Here is a 17,785-nt window from a genome sequence, read left to right as displayed (position 1 = left end):
TCTCTCCATGCTTCAGGCTCTCTGCCTTTATTCCTGAGGAAGGGCTTTTGCCCGAAACGTCGATTTTGCTGTTCCTCGGACGCTGCCTGAACTGCTGTGCTCTTCCAGCACCACTAATCCAGAATCTGGTTTCCAGCATCTGCAGTCATTGTTTTTACCCAGTTGACTTTAAGAATGGTGTCCTGGCCTTGCAGACTATAAGGCTCCCTGCTGAGTGTTCAGACAGCCAGCACCACATCCTGTGCTCAGCTAAACACCACGGGGAAATGTGGAGCTAGCACCAAGTTTCAAGGGGAATGGGTGAAGCACAGCTCCTGCATCAGGAAGTAAATTTGCAGCCCTTTTCTAGGTCTTCTTTAAGTTCAAAGGTCTTGACTCTACTGACACCAATAAAGCAGCGTGGTGCAGATAAGTCTAATACCAAGTAGTATCCCTCCAAAAAAGCAGCACTGATGCTAGAAAGTCGAGCAGAGTGTCTTTGATTGATAAGCCTCCTTATCTTTTTGTTTACCAGCTCAGAAGGAAGCTGAAAGTATATAATCTCTCTCGATTACTTTAAGTGAACAGACTTTAAGCTATACTGTATTTTCACTCAAATATCTACTCCATTAAATGACTCAATGTCAGAGAATTTTAATGAACTGAAGTGTATCATATTTTGATGTAAGTCATGTTACCTACCACAAGACTCTTGAGAGGAACCGATGAACAGTAGGCCCTCAGCTGATAGGATCCAAATTATTGTTGAATGAGGCACCTTCATTTTATCAGACGGCAAAGCACATGTTCTGAGAACAAGGAAAGAGCATAGTTTGGGAATGATTATTTCATCCATCAATCTCAATTCTTCTGCATGCAACATTCAATGTGCTTTCTAATAGATTTCCCTTTACTCATTCAAGGAGACAGATACAGCACAAATACTTTTGCCTTCATCAGAAAGAGCTAATTGACTTTGTGGAATTCAGGAGTCAAGGGATACTGTGGAGAGGGCAGTCCAGACATATTATTCCCGTTAGGTTTAGTCAAATCCTGTCAAAACCAGCCAGATTAATTACCTGCCAGCGGGAGTGAAGATGAGTAGGAATAGGGAGGTGGAGGTGTGAGAGAAGCCTGAGACACTGGAGGACAAGGCTTTCTTGTGACGTCCAGAGAAAGAGCCTCCAGGTCCACAAGGAAACATGGAAATAAAAATCCAAAACATATTCAAATCTCTTCCGTTACATGATTGCCTTCTACGAGGGTTTGATCTACAGTAGAATTGTTCCCGCCCTCCCAGTTAGGCCTTAGATTAAACTAGCAGATTGGGTTCTGACGGACACTCCGAGTTGTATATTGTAAGTAAGGTTGAATGCCCCTCAAAGGACCAGGTAAATGTCAGGACAAGATAGAAGGTCAAAGGACTCAGAGATTATTCCCCTTATTTTAACTGTCCCTCACACATGCTTGGCTTCAGCAATGCAAAAGGAGTTAAAACTGGGGAGAAATAGTTGAAGGCACCTTTTCGTTAATCCCAATCATGGTGTGGAGGTGCTGGTGTTGGACTGGGGTGAGCGAGGTCAGAAGTCTCACAACACCAGGCTACAATCCAACAGATTCACCTGGTGAAGGGACAGCGCTCCAAAAGCTTGTGATTTCAAATAAACCTGTTGGACTATAACTTGGTGTCACGTGACTTATGACTTAATTCCAGTCGACGGCCCTCTTTCTTTTAATAAACCATGGAACGTGGGTGTCACTGGCTGGGCCAGCATTTATTGCCCATCCCGAGTTTCCCTTGAGAAGACGATATTGAGCTGCAGTTAATTTTATGTACGCCCACTCACAATGTTGTGAGGAAGGATATTCCAGAATTTTGACACAGCTGCACTAAAAAACAGCAAAATATTTCCAAGTTGGATGGTGAGTGACTTGGAAGGGAACTTGAGGTTGTGGTGGTGTTCTCATATACTGGCTACCCCTACTACTACTAGATAGTGGTGATTGTAGACTTAGAGGGTGTTTTCCAAGGAGCTTTGCCAATTTCCTGTCTTTCATCCTGTAGATGGTACACACACAGGCTGATACAGCACATCCTTGAAACATCCTGCCCAGGCTTTATGGGATATTTTGGTCAACTCTTTTAGGTACTTCACAACTGTGACTGACATAATGCATAAAATGTTGCACCATCTAAATGCACTCATCAAAGTTCATGTGCACAAACTACGCTCCAGAACTGCAGCCTGCCCAGAATCTAGGCTGAGAATTCACTGCAGACGTGTCAGACTGCTGTCATTTGGACGAGTTGTTAGACCAAGGTCCCATCTGCTATTCAAGAGAATGCAAAAGTCCCACTGCACTGTTCAAAAAAGAACAAGTGATTTGTTGCAGTGCTTTAGCAATATACACACATATATATAGATCTGACAACTAATAACTGGTAAAACAAATGATCTAGCTATTTGTCCCTGAGATGTGCTTTTGCAGTCCTGGCAAAATCAACACTTCATGCTCCTATGGCTCAGAGTACCTTTTGCAACATAATATCTGTGGCTCAGTTTGGTATGTTGTTTCTCCATATTTTGTTTCCCTCGTTTCCACCCTTGCTATCTTTGTTTCGTCTCTTTGTGCATCTCTCAGTATATTAAAGGGAATTATAAATTATGGAGTTATAAATTAGCAATTCATGTTTCCTTCTTACTAGTTTAATTTCAATACATAGCTATTTTCTTGTTCGTGCAAAAAAACCCCATTGTGTACAGCCTAAGCTAAATGGTTGGGTGGTCTGGGATCAGTGGGGCTTGACCATTAGCTCAAGTAAATCATAACAGTATTTGCACTGAGTTCAACAATTTCAGATTATAATCTGGTGCTTTTGATTTGTAGAGAGCAGATGCAGGTTAGAGCTAATCCTGTATTTTACTTGCAGCATTGTTATTCCCACCCGGGAGACAGGACATCATATTGTGGAACGTTTCAGGGAATATCTCTGGGACAGATGCACCAAACCACCCCACCGCTCTGTGGCCAACCACTTCAACTCCCTCACTGACTCAGCCAAGGACGTGCAAGTCCTGGGCCTCCTTCACTGCCAAATCCTAGCCACCCAACACCTGGAGGAAGAACGCCTCATCTTTTGCCTTGGGACCCTCCAACCATGTGGCATCAACGTCGATTTCACCAGTTTCCTCATTCCCCCCTCCCCCCACTTCATCCCAGATCCAACCCTCCAACTTGGCACCGCCCTCTTGAACTGTCCCACCTGTCCATCTTCCTTCCCACCAATCCGCTTCACCCTCCCCTCCAACCTATCACCATTACCCCCTACCTTCATCTACCTATCACTTTCCCAGCTACCTTCCCCCACTCTCCTATATCTCTCAGTGCCCTTCCACACCCCCATATTCCTGATGAAAAGCTTATGCCTGAAATGTCAATTCTCCTGCTCCTCAGATACTGCCTGACCTGCTGTGCTTTTCCAGGGCCAATTTTTACAACCATTGTTATTCCTGTTTGCCTTGTATCATAATCCTTTTTGACATTTAGTGATTCTGCTTTTGACTCTATCATACATCTTTTGTTCTCTGCTCTTCATCCTGTGCCTCTCTGCTTGCTCTGCAAATCTTGAACTTTATACAGTTTGACAAAAGGTCATCAACCTCAAACATTCACTCTGTTCCTGTGTTCACAGATGCTTATAGCCCTGTAAATTATATCCATTGTTCACCTGCATTTCTTATGTCTAGCATCCACTGCACATCGCTTTCATTTTAGAGGACTAGCATGTCATTTTTAACAAATATGTTTCTCCTCTCCCCAATCACACTTGCAATCTGCTCTGAGGTTTGTTCTATAAGCAATGTTCTTGTAACCAATTTCTCTCTTTCATATGAGTAAATTTAGAAAATGAAAAGATATAACAGGAGAGAATGATAATTGCACCTTCAGGACGTTCTTTTATTTTCAGATGCATTGTTTTGAAGACAGATATGACACAACAGGAGTTTCACTTAATGCTGGTGTACTTGGTGTCTGTGTATCTCTTTACCTTTAAGGAATTCAGGGACATGATGTTCTGGATTTCCAAGGTTGCTGATGTTCAGGTGCTTGTTGTAATGGGTATTATGGTTCTAGTTGATATGGTGACTAGACAAGCCAAATCACAGACTGAAATCTTACTTGATAAATAAAAAAGATCTAAAGAGTTGTCTTTCACTGAAATACAAGCATGTAATTCTGCAGATTTGGTTTTAACACTAAAACAGAACACACCAAGTTATTGACAAATAACATATTTTGAAAAAATTCAAAACAGTGGTAAAGATATAAAACTTTCTATCCCAACACTGTCACTTTGCAGTCCTAAAATACCAGACAGAATTCCCTTCCGTATGACATCTATAGGATTGTCTTATTTGTTTCTTTCAACTCTAGGTCTAGTAAATTTGATAGCCTTTTTCTTTAGTAGTGACACACCTGAGGTTAGACTTTCTCAGCTTCAAAGTACCCCAACATGGCTCTAATTAAACTCTTCGGGCCTGGAGCTTTCAACTAAAGCTCTTACACAAAGGTAATCTATTTTCTAATTGTTCTAAATTAATTCCTTTCACCAGGAGAAATAATTTCTTCCATCTAATTTCAACCAATACTTTGATGAACTGAAAATAAAGTTTTTCAAGAAAAAAAATCAGTTTGTCATTTTTCTAAACCAAAAACAAGCTAATGCTTCTCATGTCATACATAATACTATGGATGCTGGACATCTTCAGTAACAACAGAAAATGCTGGAGAATCTCAATAGTTCTGGCAATACCTGTAGAGAGAGAAACAGTTCACATTTCTTTTTTAAGGAAAAATTCATAGTTTTTTAACTTCCATTATCATTCTCGAGACTCCCTCTTTCTCTCATACAGTACTTCGTTTTTTAAAAAAGGCCCCAGAAATCCAGACAAGTTAATCATTAAACCCCCTCATAACCAAAACCATGAGTCATTAGTTCAAAATCCAAATTCTGAAATAAATTATATTAACATAAATAAAACACTTTACATGACATGGACAAGCTTGAAGCTCAGCAGTACAATTCACAAAGGAGTTCAAAATGTTTATGGTCATGGGTGCTGCCAGTAATGGATGGTTGGGATTGAGGGTGGTGATGGTCCAGTAGTGAATTTACTTCATCACCTTGTCAGTGGAGATGGAGTAGCATTACTTCCCTGACCTTCTTGTTTCCAGATGCAATTTGCTATCACCTCACTCCTGGCTTTCTTGGCTCTTTACTTTGGAACTGCTTTCTTCTTGTCACATAAGAATTCTTAATCTCAGACACCGAAAAGAAAGAGCTGCTTGATGCCAAGTCTCATTTGCGACTTGCTTCATTCTGAACCACAGTGAAATTCCCAATAGTATTGCTGTATGACTGAAGGCTAGTTATAATCCTGCAATAAATATTTCAATCGATATACTCCTTGAAGTTCAGAATATTTTTATAAATCACTCTTCTTCTTCCCATGATACTCTTGTGATGCACAGTTCACTTTTGTAAAAAAAGACAATTTGGGGAAATGAATGGAATGGAACTCCCTGTAGGGTTTATGATTTACTTGCTGTTCAGATCCGACTGATGCTTCTTAGTCAGAAGTTTTTATTGATCATTGTGTTTAACTACCATTACCGTGGACATTTGTTGCAAGGCAACAGCACTAGATTTGACCAGCACCTGTGCAGAGAGAAACAGAGTTAACATTTCAAGTCTGGTGTGACCTTTCTCTTCTCTTCTTGACTCTTCTCTTCAATTCTGACGCCGATTCATTTCAGACTTAAAACATCAACTCTGTTTCTCTCACCAGACATGCTGAGTTTCTCCAGTGTTCTTATCGAGTCATAAAGATCTGCAGCACACAGAAAGGCCCTTCAGTCCATTGCATACATCCCAGTCAAAAACAACCACCTGACTATATTAATCCCATTTTCTAGCACTTGTATACCTTGGCATCATAAGTCCTGATGAAGGGTTTTTGCCTGAAATGTCTATTCTCCTGCTCCTCGGATGCTGCCTGACCTACTGTGCTTTTCCAGCACCACGCTCTTGACTCTAATCTCCAGCATCTGCAGTCCTCGCCTTGGCATTGTAAGTGCATACCTAAATACTTTTAAATGTTAAGAGGGTTTCTGCCTCTACCATCCTTATAGTTTCAGATTCCCACCACCCTATGGGTAAAAAGGCTTTTCCTCATATCTTCTGTAAACCTCTGCCCCTTACCATAAAATTATGCCCCTCGTCATTGACCACCTGCATGCAGGTGAAAAGTTTCTTCCTGTCTACCCTTTAGTTTTATATATTTCAATCATGTTCCCTGTCAATCTCCTCCGCTCCCAGGAAAACAACCTTAGTCGATCCAATCTCTCTTTATAACTGAAACTCTCCAGGCCAGGCAACATCCTAGTATATCTCACCTGCACACTCTCCAATGCTATCACATCTTTCCTATAAGATGGATTCCAGAACTGCACACATTATGCTAGCTGTAGTCTAACCAACATTTTATACAGTTGTGGCATAATCTCCCTGCACTTAAACTTTATATCTCACTACTAAAGGCTCACATTTATTTGGAGTGAAGCAGATTGACCACTAATCAGCTCATCTGACCAGCCCTGCATTCTAAGGGTGCCTTTCTCATCACTTACCAAGCTGTCAATTTTCGTTACTGCTCAACCTTCCTACATTCAAGTTGAATTTATTTGTATAAACCACAAACAGCAAGGGCCCCAACATGCACCACTATGGGACCCCATTGGACACAGACTACCAGTCAGAAAAACACCCCTCAACTATCACCCTCTGCTTCCTGCCACTCAGCCAACTTTGGATCCAATTTAACAAATTTCCTTGGATCCCATGGACCTTTGATGTATTCTCTTTCCTACAGTGGGTGTGACTGGGGTGTAGTTGAAGATGGAGAGTAATATGGCGTAAGTAGGTGAGGGTTGATATGTGGGAGATCGGGGAAATAGGTTAAGGACTGATTCTAAGGTTGAAGTTCACTATTAGATCGAATTGTCTTCTCCACTTCAAAGACCATGAATGCGTTGTCACCTGCTAAGCATGGGACAGTACATCTCACAAATTTGTGAATGATTTCCCCCCAAACAGGATACCACTCTCAGCACTGAAATGGCTCTTGGCAAAGTCACCATTGACTGTGACTGTGACCTGGTGAACTGTTTCTTGCCAACATACCCACATAAGGGCAAAAATTACCCATAAAATGCCCTTGTTCTGCAGCACTATGAATCCAAATGCTGATCCAGACCAAGACTCAATAGGCATTGTTTGACTGACTGCATATCATAGGAAGGAGAAAATGAGGACTGCAGATGCTGGAGATTAGAGTTGAAGAGTGTGGCACTGGGAAAGCACAGCAGGTGAGGCAACATCCAAGGAGCAGGAGAATCAACATTTTGGGCATAAACCCTTCATCAGGAATGTCATAAGAAGGTATAGACAGAAGGAGGTCATTTAAATAGCAAGTAGCATTCCAGCATCTGCAGAGTTTTGTCTTGGTTAGATTTGACCATTTAAGGCTATGAGATTGTTATAATGATGTATTGTGCATGGGATCTGTCAGGGTGAATATTCATCATCAGTGAAGGTGCAGGTTCCCCTGATAGAGGTGAAATCACCCAAACACTTCTCAAGCAGTCACTTTTCAACCCCCATTGGTTTTAAATGTTGATGGTAGTATGGTGTGGAGGTGCCAGCGTTGGACTGCGGTGGACAAGGAGAGAAGTCACATGACACCAGGTTATAGTCCAACAGGTTTATTTGAAATCACAAGCTTTCAGAATTAATTTCACGTGATGAGGGAGCAGTGCTCCAAAAGCTTTGATTTCAAATAAACCTGTTGGACTATAACCTGGTGTCATGTGACCTCTGATATTGGTTTTAAATGGAATGGAAATCAGGTGGGGTTCTACATAAAGCAAGTTATGTAAATTGTGCAGTAATCTGCCAGATTATTGACCACTGAATTTAAACAATCTATTCCTTTAATTTTGCATCTGTTGCAATTTTCACAACATTTATTTTCCATTTCCTCTCCCAGTATCTTTGCTTCTGTGGATCTCTGTCTTGTCTAATTTATGTAAGTAATGGTCTTCCATATTATTTAATTGTCACACATTTGAGCACAATTTTCTGGTCATTCAACTCATTATCTCCTTCAGGCATATTTGCTGAGTCCCTCCATCTCTATTATTCTCCTACCTGAACTAAGCTGGTCACTTACCTTTTTAGTCTTTCGTTTCTGTTGAATGATCTTCCCTCATAACACTGGAAATTTCCCCTAGGCACATAAGGTGTCTGAACTGCTGCATATGTAATAGAGTCATACAACACGGAAACAGACCCTTTGGTCCAAACAGTCCATTCTGAACATAATCCCAAACTAAACTAAACTAGTCCCACCTGCCTGCTCCTGTCGCATAACCTTCCTATTCATATACTCACCCTAGTGTCTTTGAAAATATTGTAACTATGCCTGTATCCACCATTTCCTCAGGACGTTCATTCTGCGTGCAGACTACCCTCTGTGTAAAATATTTGCCCCCAATGTCTTTTTTAAATCTCTCACCTTTCATCTTAAAAATATTCCACCTAGATTTGAACATCCCCACCCTAGGAAAAAGACACCTACCATTAACCCTCTGTATATCCCTCATGATTTTATAAACCTCTGAAAAGGTCACCTCTGAAATTCCTATCCACCCAGTGAAAAAAGTGCCAGCCTATCCAGCCTTTCTTTATAAGTTTAACCTTCCATACCTGGCAACATCCTGGTAAATCTCTTCTGAACGCTCTCTAGCTTAATAAAATCCTTCTTATATTCTGTCGTAATGCTTGAAATCTCTCTTTGGAGTTTCCTTCATTTAAACCCTTCACATCTCTCCTTGCTGAGAGAAGAATCACAGGCCTAAAATCCACCACCATGATGAATGCAGCCTTTGTCCCTTTGGATTTATTGATCATTGGTTAAGGAACCAGGGATGATATGGGATTTTTGTTTTTAATGCGGCAAGTGGTCATGATCTGGAATGCATGGTTTGACAGGTCAGTTGTAACCTAAACCTGAAGGGGAAACTAATTATGGGAATAGGACACGGGAATGGAACCAACAAGTTGGCTTTTCCACAGAGCCAGTACAGATGTGATGGGCTGAAGGACCTTATTCTATGCTGTATTGCTCTGCGATAAACCGTAAATGTGATAGTACACCTTATTTAAGTCAGAAAGCAGAAATTGGAGATATCGCTTAAAGGAAACACAACAAGTATGATAAACAAGACAAGCTATAGGCAAATAATTATAGATGTGCCAGCTCTTTTTCAGTTCCAGTTTATTCCACAAGGACATCTCCTAAATTTCAAAAATTACATACTCACATGTGACTCATCATCATTGCTGGTGATTAGCAGGCTAATAGTTATATTGATATTGAAAATTAATATTTAGAAATGGCACGTTGCAGATTTAGGCAGAGATTGAAGAATTCAGTCTTTTGGAGGTGGAGGTTTGGAGCTTGCCCTTTCAAAAGATTGCTAATATGACTTATTGGCATTCAGGAACATTACCCAGTGACAGGAGTTGGCATTCTGTTGTGTTATTATAGTTTTTCATCCCCCTCTCCTAATGAGTACTTGTTTCTTTAGTTGCTCTTTCAAATAATAGAATTTTGTCTAATTATATTTGAAGTGTGTACAAGCTCGAGACCTGAAGAGCTAACAGAGGCCAAGCTGTAAGCTGCAAAGCACCTTCACTTAAAGTTCAGGGCTAGGTAATCGGCAGATAGAATAGAAACTGGCTAGTGTATAATTTTGAAGCAAGAATGAATCTTTCAGGGTTATTGATGAACTGAACAAAAGGCAGAGGTGGCGATAGCCTGCCCTTTTCAGCAACTCAGAGATCAAGTGGCCAGGAGAGCAAGGAAGCATTTTTAAAGTGGCCCTTCTGATTAGTTGCAGGTTTAACTTGGGTGTTTAATGCATTGAAATCTTTTGCTGCGACATGGAGTAATCAGTTGAGTACTTGACACTGCAAGAAATGAGGAAGAGTAATGCTGAGGGGCTCAGTAAGCTATATGAATTCCTAATTCAGCAATGCCTCGATATTAAAATCGATATAAAAACATCTTTGTTTTCAAATTCCCAACTAGTCTTGCCCCTTCCTTTTCTCTGCAAACTCTTGAATACTACACTCCTCTAACTCTGGCCTCTTGCACCTCCTTGATTTCAATCGCTCCATAATAGTTGGCCTGGAATCCAGCTAACTGCTCCAAAAACCCAGGATTTCCTCTCCTGAACTTCTTCCTTCTGGTTTTTCTCATTTATGTTATGGATCAGGCCAGACTCTCTCAAAACATTTCTAGAAAGTAGGCCAGACCCTAGTTGTTTTAGGCTGGTGTAACCTGGCTATTCCAGGAGAAACACAGTTGGTTAAACCACATAGTTTTAAACAAAACAGAATTTATTTACAAGATTACTGAATGAAACACAAACAAAAGAGAACAGAATATTGAATATCTAAAACACTCTGAAGCAACCGACAGTGGGACATATACAGTTGCAGATGGAGGAGCAACTCCAGAACTCAGGTAATGCATGGAGGTGATTCTCCCTCTTCCAGAACCATTCCAGACAATCGAAGACCATGGTCGACTCAGGGACAGGAGCCAAACATAGAAAACGCTGAAGAAATTCAGCCTCTGTGGAGCACAAAATAGAGTTAATGTTTCAATTCTTGGATGACCTCTTCAGGGCTGAGAGGTGTTGGGGAGTAAACTGTTGACAGAGGCAGAGGAAGAGCAAGGGAGCAGATGGTGTAGTGACCCAGTACATAAGACCATTAAGAACATCTTTCATTGGGATTTTGCTTTTATTCAGGAATGGGTGCTTGGTAATAAAATATTTACAAGAAATTGAATGGCTTGAGGCTTAAAAATGCAAATCTTAGCAGGACTTATACGCTTAATGATAAGGTCCTAGGGAGTGTTGCTGAACAAAGAGACCTTGGAGTGCAGGTTCATAGCTCCTTGAAAGTGGAGTCGCAGGTAGATAGGATAGTGAAGATGGCGTTTAGTATGCTTTCCTTTATTGGTCAGAGTATTGAGTACAGGAGTTGGGAGGTCATGTTGCGGCTGTACAGGACATTGGTTAGGCCACTGTTGGAATGTTGTGTGCAATTCTGGTCTCCTTCCTATCGGAAAGATGTTGTGAAACTTGAAAGAGTTCAGAAAAGATTTACAAGGATGTTGTCAGAGTTGGAGGATTTGAACTATAGGGAGAGACTGAACAGGCTGGGGCTGTTTTCCCTGGAGTGTCAGAGGCTGAGGGGTGACCTTATAGAGATTTACAAAATTATGAGGGGCATGGATAGGATAAATAGACAAAGTCTTCTCCCAGAACTAGAGGGCATAGTTTTAGAGTAAAAGAGACCCAAGGGGCAACCTTTTCATGCAGAGGGTGGTACGTGTATGGAATGAGCTGCCAGAGGAAGTGGTGGAGGCTGGTACAATTGCAACATTCAAAAGGCAATTGGATGGGTATATGAATAGGAAGGGTTTGGAAGGATATGGGCTGGGTGATGGCAGGTGGGACTAAATTGGGTTGGGATATCTGGGTTCCAAGACCTTGAACTCAGCTCTGCCCTCTGCAACTGGATCTTCAGTTTTCTGACCCACAGACCGTAATCAGTGAAGATAGACAACTGCACCTCCCCCACAATAAGACTCAACACTGAAGACCCCCGAGGAGGTGTCATCATCCTCCCTGTACACCAAAATTCTGAATGAACACCATTTACATGTTTTCTGATGACCCCACTATGGTAGGATGGATATCTATCAATGACAAGTCAGAATACACAAAGGAGATAGAGGGCTTGGTTACATGGTGCAATGAGAACAACCTCTCTCTCAGCAGCAACAAAACTAATGAACTGATCAATGACTTCAGAAAGAAAGGAAGAGCACATGCACCCCATCTACATCAAGATTAAGAGGTGGAGAGCATCGAGTTCCTTGGAGCGAAGATAACCAGCAACCTGTCCTGGACTTCCCATGTAGATACGATGGTCAAGAAGGCACAACAATGACTCTTCTTCATCAGGTGGCTCAGAAAATTCAGCATGTCCATAAGGACCCTCACCAACTCTTATAGATGCACCACTGAAAGCATTCTATCTGGGTGCATAACAGCTTGGTGTGGCTTTTCACTGTACTTCGGTACACGTGACAATAAATCAAATCAAATCAAATCAAGATAACCAGGAGCCCCTGTTCCGGGCCTACCACAACCACAGGAGTGTTTGACTCCTCTGCCAGGCCAGGCCAGGCCATTGCCTCACCAAGAGTCCCATTCTGGCTGCCCTCCTCCGCAATATCACTTTCTCCACTGACAGGAAGAAGATGAAGGAAAAGAAAAAAAAAGAAAGAAGACAAAAAGGGTAAGGAAAGAAAGGAGGAAGCAGCCAGCCCAAAGTGGACAGACCCAGGAGCCCGAATGCTGCCTACCTTGATGGCATCGCCATCTTGGAACAAAAAAGAATTTAACAGAATTGAAACTTGAGACTCAACAGAGTTCAGACTTGATACGAGAATCAGCATCAGTGTTAAAAGACCAGCTGAAAAGGCTTTGAAAGGCTAAATTATGGCCATCCTCAATTAAGTCACTGGGAACTGGAGGAACAACTTTGAACATATAAGGGAACAGCAAGTGGAACAGAAGGGAAGGTCTGGGAAGACTACAGGATGTGGGAGGTAAGAGATCAAGATGCTGCAGAATCAATGGTAGAGGGCAAGATATTTATGATAAAGAAGGTAAATAGGTCTGGAGTAGATGCTAGTCAGCTCTACTGAAAACGAGCCCAAGGAAGTCAAACAGTTGGGAGAGAGAAAGGCAGGGGTGTGGGGAAAATTTGGAAGGCAGAGTTCATGGCCTAAAGTCTTAATTTCTCTCAATATCCAGGGAAATAACCACTAGCTAACTTCCCGATCTCCAGAGGCATCATACTTCAATTTTATTGAAGCAGGTCTACCCCCAGTCTGTCTGCTTCTGGGACATCTCCACTTTGCTCCATTTATTTCAAAAATATACCTCATTCATTAAAAAATCTTTATATAAAAACGCAATCACTGGAGCAGTTCAATTCTGTACAGTCTTTACATGTAGAGAACAAACTAACTCAGGGCATTTCTTTCTTTTAGAAGATGATATTTACATGTATTTGAGACACTGGCAGGGCCAGATAATTGAACAAACTCCCATTTAACTCTGGCAGAACGACTTTAGATGGTGGTCATTCCCCAATGTGCCGTGGCAGCTGCTGCCCCAAGCTTTACTGTGTCCCTCAACAATAGTCCTGGGCCCTGGAATGTGCCAGCCCCCTGCAATATTTGGTTGAGGTCAACTCCTTGATCTGGAAGACCAACAAGTTTCAGGCAGAACAAAATACGTCTTTCACAGAATTGATGGTCCTTCAGGCACAGTTGATTTTTGTCTCCTGCATCGCGGAGCTCCTCGGGATGAACCTCAATAAAAACAACTGCATCTCTCTCCTCAGTTTCTTTGCAAAGGATCACTCCAGCAGATATTTGACAAACTCTACGAGGGCAGCATGCTATAACGCAGAGAGTTCGGGCGTATATGAAGGATCTGACAGGCAGTGCCCTTCTTGCCAACGGCCATGCTATGGCTTGGTGCTTGTTGGTTACTTCTAGCGATGAGCTATTTTGCCAAATGACTTTGACAGTCTTCTCAGAAAGCAACCTGACACGGTCCACCATCTCCTTTTTCCTCACAGTTTTGAGGATGTTATGTAATGACTGTTTCCTGATGGACTTGTGGTCAAAAAAGTGTTTTCCTTGCAAATTTCTCCAGCAAGGACAGGTGCTACAAAACAGTCCAGCTACTTGGAGCATTATGCAGCAATGACATCAAACCTATCCTTCATAACATTGGGGATAGGTAGAACCTCAATATGTGGTGACACTTGGTGTTTGCTTACAAGCGTCTACACGCAGCTTGATGCAGCCACATACAAAGGTGGCCATCAGGATGAGGGCATGCTGGGTATGTTTCTCTCACTCGTCCCTCCCCCCTCCATCACCAAGAACTTTGTGTGTGGTGTACCTGCAAACATGGTCCATTTTAGACCTCCAGATGAGGTGGAAGATGGCTTAGGTGACTGCAACAGCACAGGTTCTGGGAATGGGCCAGACCTGCACCGTGTACAACAATAAAGAGAGCCTGCACCTGATGGCCAGGTTTTTCACTCACAATGGAGAGGGAAATGAGCTCCCAAAAGCTCAGCTTCTGCCTCAACTTGGCAATGCGTTCCTCCCAAGATTTTGTTCATGCCCTGAACCATATTCCCAACACCTTCAGGAAGTCTATCCTGACGGTGAGGGAGATAAAGGATCAGTCAGCCCAGTTTCGAAAGAACATGGCCTCATTTCCTCCTTGATTTAATTTGGCTGCAGAGGCTAGTTTGAATTGTTTGCAGATACTCATGTGTCTGCGCACTTGTGGGCAGCACGGTGGCACAGTGGTTAGCACTGTTGCCTCATAGCGCCAGAGACCCGGGTTCAATTCCCGCCTCAGGCGACTCTCTGTGTGGAGTTTGCACGTTCTCCCCGTGTCTGTGTGGGTTTCCTCCGGGTGCTCCGGTTTCCTCCCACAATCCGAAAAATGTGCAGGTTAGGTGAATTGGCCATGCTAAATTGCCCATAGTGTTAGGTGAAGGGGTAAATGTAGGGGAATGGGTCTGGGTGGGTACGCTTCGGCAGGTCGGTGTGGACTTGTTGGGCCAAAGGGCCTGTTTCCACACTGTAAGTAATCTAATCTAATCCAAGCAGTAAACAGTGAAGTCGTCATGTGCAGAGAGGCTTTGCCCTTTAAGCATCCGCTGCTTGGAATAGTCACCCCTCTCAGGCTCACATCCTTCCTGAAGGACCCAGCGAGAGGCTTTATACATACACTAGCAAGGCAGGAGAGTGTGTGGCAGTCCTGCCTGACTTTGGGTCCGAACAGAAACGTTCTGATTCCACCCCAGCCATTGATTGAGACCGCGCTACTGATATTTGTGTAGACCAGTCAGATCCAATTCTGCATTTGGACAGTACATCCCACAAGTAGGTATGTGGCAACCTGTCAAAGGTCATCTCCTCGTCCAAGCTAATGAGGCATGAGGTCCACCCCCTCTCTCCTGCACATAGGCGATCATATCCCTGAGGAGCACAAAGCTCTCAGAGATTATCCTGCCCGGTACTGCACAGGTTTCATTGGGATGAAGATGGATATTGGATATCTGGATAATTCTGAGTCACACATGGGTGAATATGGTTATCTACTTCTGGATCCTCACTGTGCTAGTCCCTCTTAGTGATGTTGACTGTCTGTCCCACGATCTTTACCTCAGTTCCTTCTCTGGGAAAAGGGATATTGTGCAATCTTTAATCATATGTAGAGAGGGTTTGTAATTGGTATAAATTTGAATAGAAGTAAACAATATAAACTCTTTTTTTGTAGTTTACAGGATTTCTTCATTACTGAATGTAAATAAAAGATGAATAATTGAGTGTCTAGTGCCATTCTGTTTTAACTCAGCTTCTGAAACAAGACACAATAAATATTCTCTACCCATGCCATAAATCATCTTTCTGATACATCCTTAATCTAGCGACCATATAGTAAATTGATTTTTGGAGCAGGGAGATGGAATACGGGCTTACTGTGTCTATTCCAACCATTGACTTGGTACTGAATCTATTTTGGATCCACTGCTGTTTGTCGTTTTTATAAATGCTCTAGATGAGGGAGTAGAAGGATGGGTTAGTAAATTTGCAGATAACACAAAGGTCGGTGGAGTTGTGGACAGTGCTGAAGGATGTTGCAGGTTACAGAGGTACATAGATAAGCTGCAGAGCTGGGCTGGGATGTGGAAAATGGAGTTTAATTCAGAAAAGTGTGAGGTGATTTACTTTGGGAGGAACAACAGGGCTAAAGAGTATTGGGCTAATGGTAAGATTCTTGGTAGTGTAGATGAGCAGAGAGATCTTGGTGTTTGTGTACATTTATCCCCGAAAGTTGCCACCCAGGTTGATAGAGTTGTTAAGAAGGCATACAGTGTTTTAGCTTTCATTGGTAGAAGGATTGAGTTTTGGAACCATGAGGTCATGTTGCAGCTGTACAAACTCTAGTGCAACCACACGTGGAGTATTGTGTACAGTTCTGGTCACCACATTACAGAAAGGATGTGGAATCTTTGGAACGGGCTCAGAGGAGATTGATCAGGATGTTGCCTGGTATGGATCTTATGAGGAAAGGCTCAGGGATTTGAGGCTGTTTTCATTAGAGAGAAGAAGGTTGAGAGATGACTTAATTGAGACATATAAGATAATCAGAGGGTTAGATAGGGTGGACAGTGAGAACCTATTTCCTCTGATAGCAATGGCTAGCTCAAGGGGACGTAGCTTTAAATTGAGTTGTGATAGATATAGGACAGATGTTAGAGTTAGTTTCATTATTCAGAGTGTAGTGGGACAGAGATCACACTACCTGCAACAGTTGTAGACTCGCCAACTTCAAGGGCATTTAAATGGTCATTGGATAAACATATGGATGAAAATGGAATAGTGTAAGTTAGGTGGGCTTCAGATTGGTTCCACAGGTCAGAGCAACATTGAGAGCTGAAGGGCCTGTACTGCACTGTAATGTTCTATGCTCTAAGTGAAGAGAAATCATGGATTCTTTTTATGTCATTCATAATGAAGAATGTTCTGCCTTTAAGTAGGAAAACATGTACAAAATTGAAATTAATCCACCAGTTAGATCTCAGAAGTAGACACGTAAGTGAATGTTCACAGGTTTAGGAAATTGAAGAAAGAATACCAGGTTGCTGGAAAAGGATAATGCAAAACCTGTGCTTATACAAAGCAAAGAAAATGCCACTCCCAATTGGTGGATGAAGTTAAAGAAGTGGATTGTATGCTCAGAAAAGGAGCAAGTTCACCAGTTACTATGCTGACAAAATGAGGTTCAGATATGGTTAGAGTATCAAAACCTAACATTTCAGGCAAGTCCCCTTCATCAGGAATGCCCGAAATGTCGATTCTCCTGCTCCACTTTTCCAGCATCACACTCTCGACTCTGATCTCCAGCATCTGCAGTCCTCACATTCTCTTACCAAAACCTAACGGTTCACTAAGAAACTAACCCAATTAAATAATGTAGAATGTGAGATTCAATCAACGGCTTCACTGGATCAAAGACTGGCAAATATAACTGACAAGACACTGTTCACCAAATTGGATGCTAACAATGGCTATTGCCAATTCTGTAAGAAGACTACAGAAAGCTGACTACAATTATTACACCTTTCAGGCTTTAACAGGTTACCCTTTTAGGACAGCATCTGCTCCAAACATATATCAAAAAACAATGTTAAATATGTTGTAAGGCATTGATAGGGTAATTTGTCACATGGACAATGTTCTAACGCATGAAGCCTCAGAATAAGAAATCTACTTCAATTATTTAATCCCTTATAGAAGCAATAATTTCAAACTAGTACTTAATTTCTTAAGAAACATACATTTATATTCACTGCCCCACATTAAAGAAGGCTAATCTCTTTATAGCCACTTGGAGCTTGGCAAAGGCAAAGTCAGCAAAACAGATTATCTCACATGCAATTCTGGCAGCAGAGGGAACTCCAGTTATTGGCTGGAACAGAGAGAGGAATAAC

Source organism: Chiloscyllium punctatum, chromosome 14, assembly GCF_047496795.1.
Source record: "Chiloscyllium punctatum isolate Juve2018m chromosome 14, sChiPun1.3, whole genome shotgun sequence".
NCBI classification, from domain to species: domain Eukaryota; kingdom Metazoa; phylum Chordata; class Chondrichthyes; order Orectolobiformes; family Hemiscylliidae; genus Chiloscyllium; species Chiloscyllium punctatum.
Note: the sequence above shows the minus strand (reverse complement) of the source record.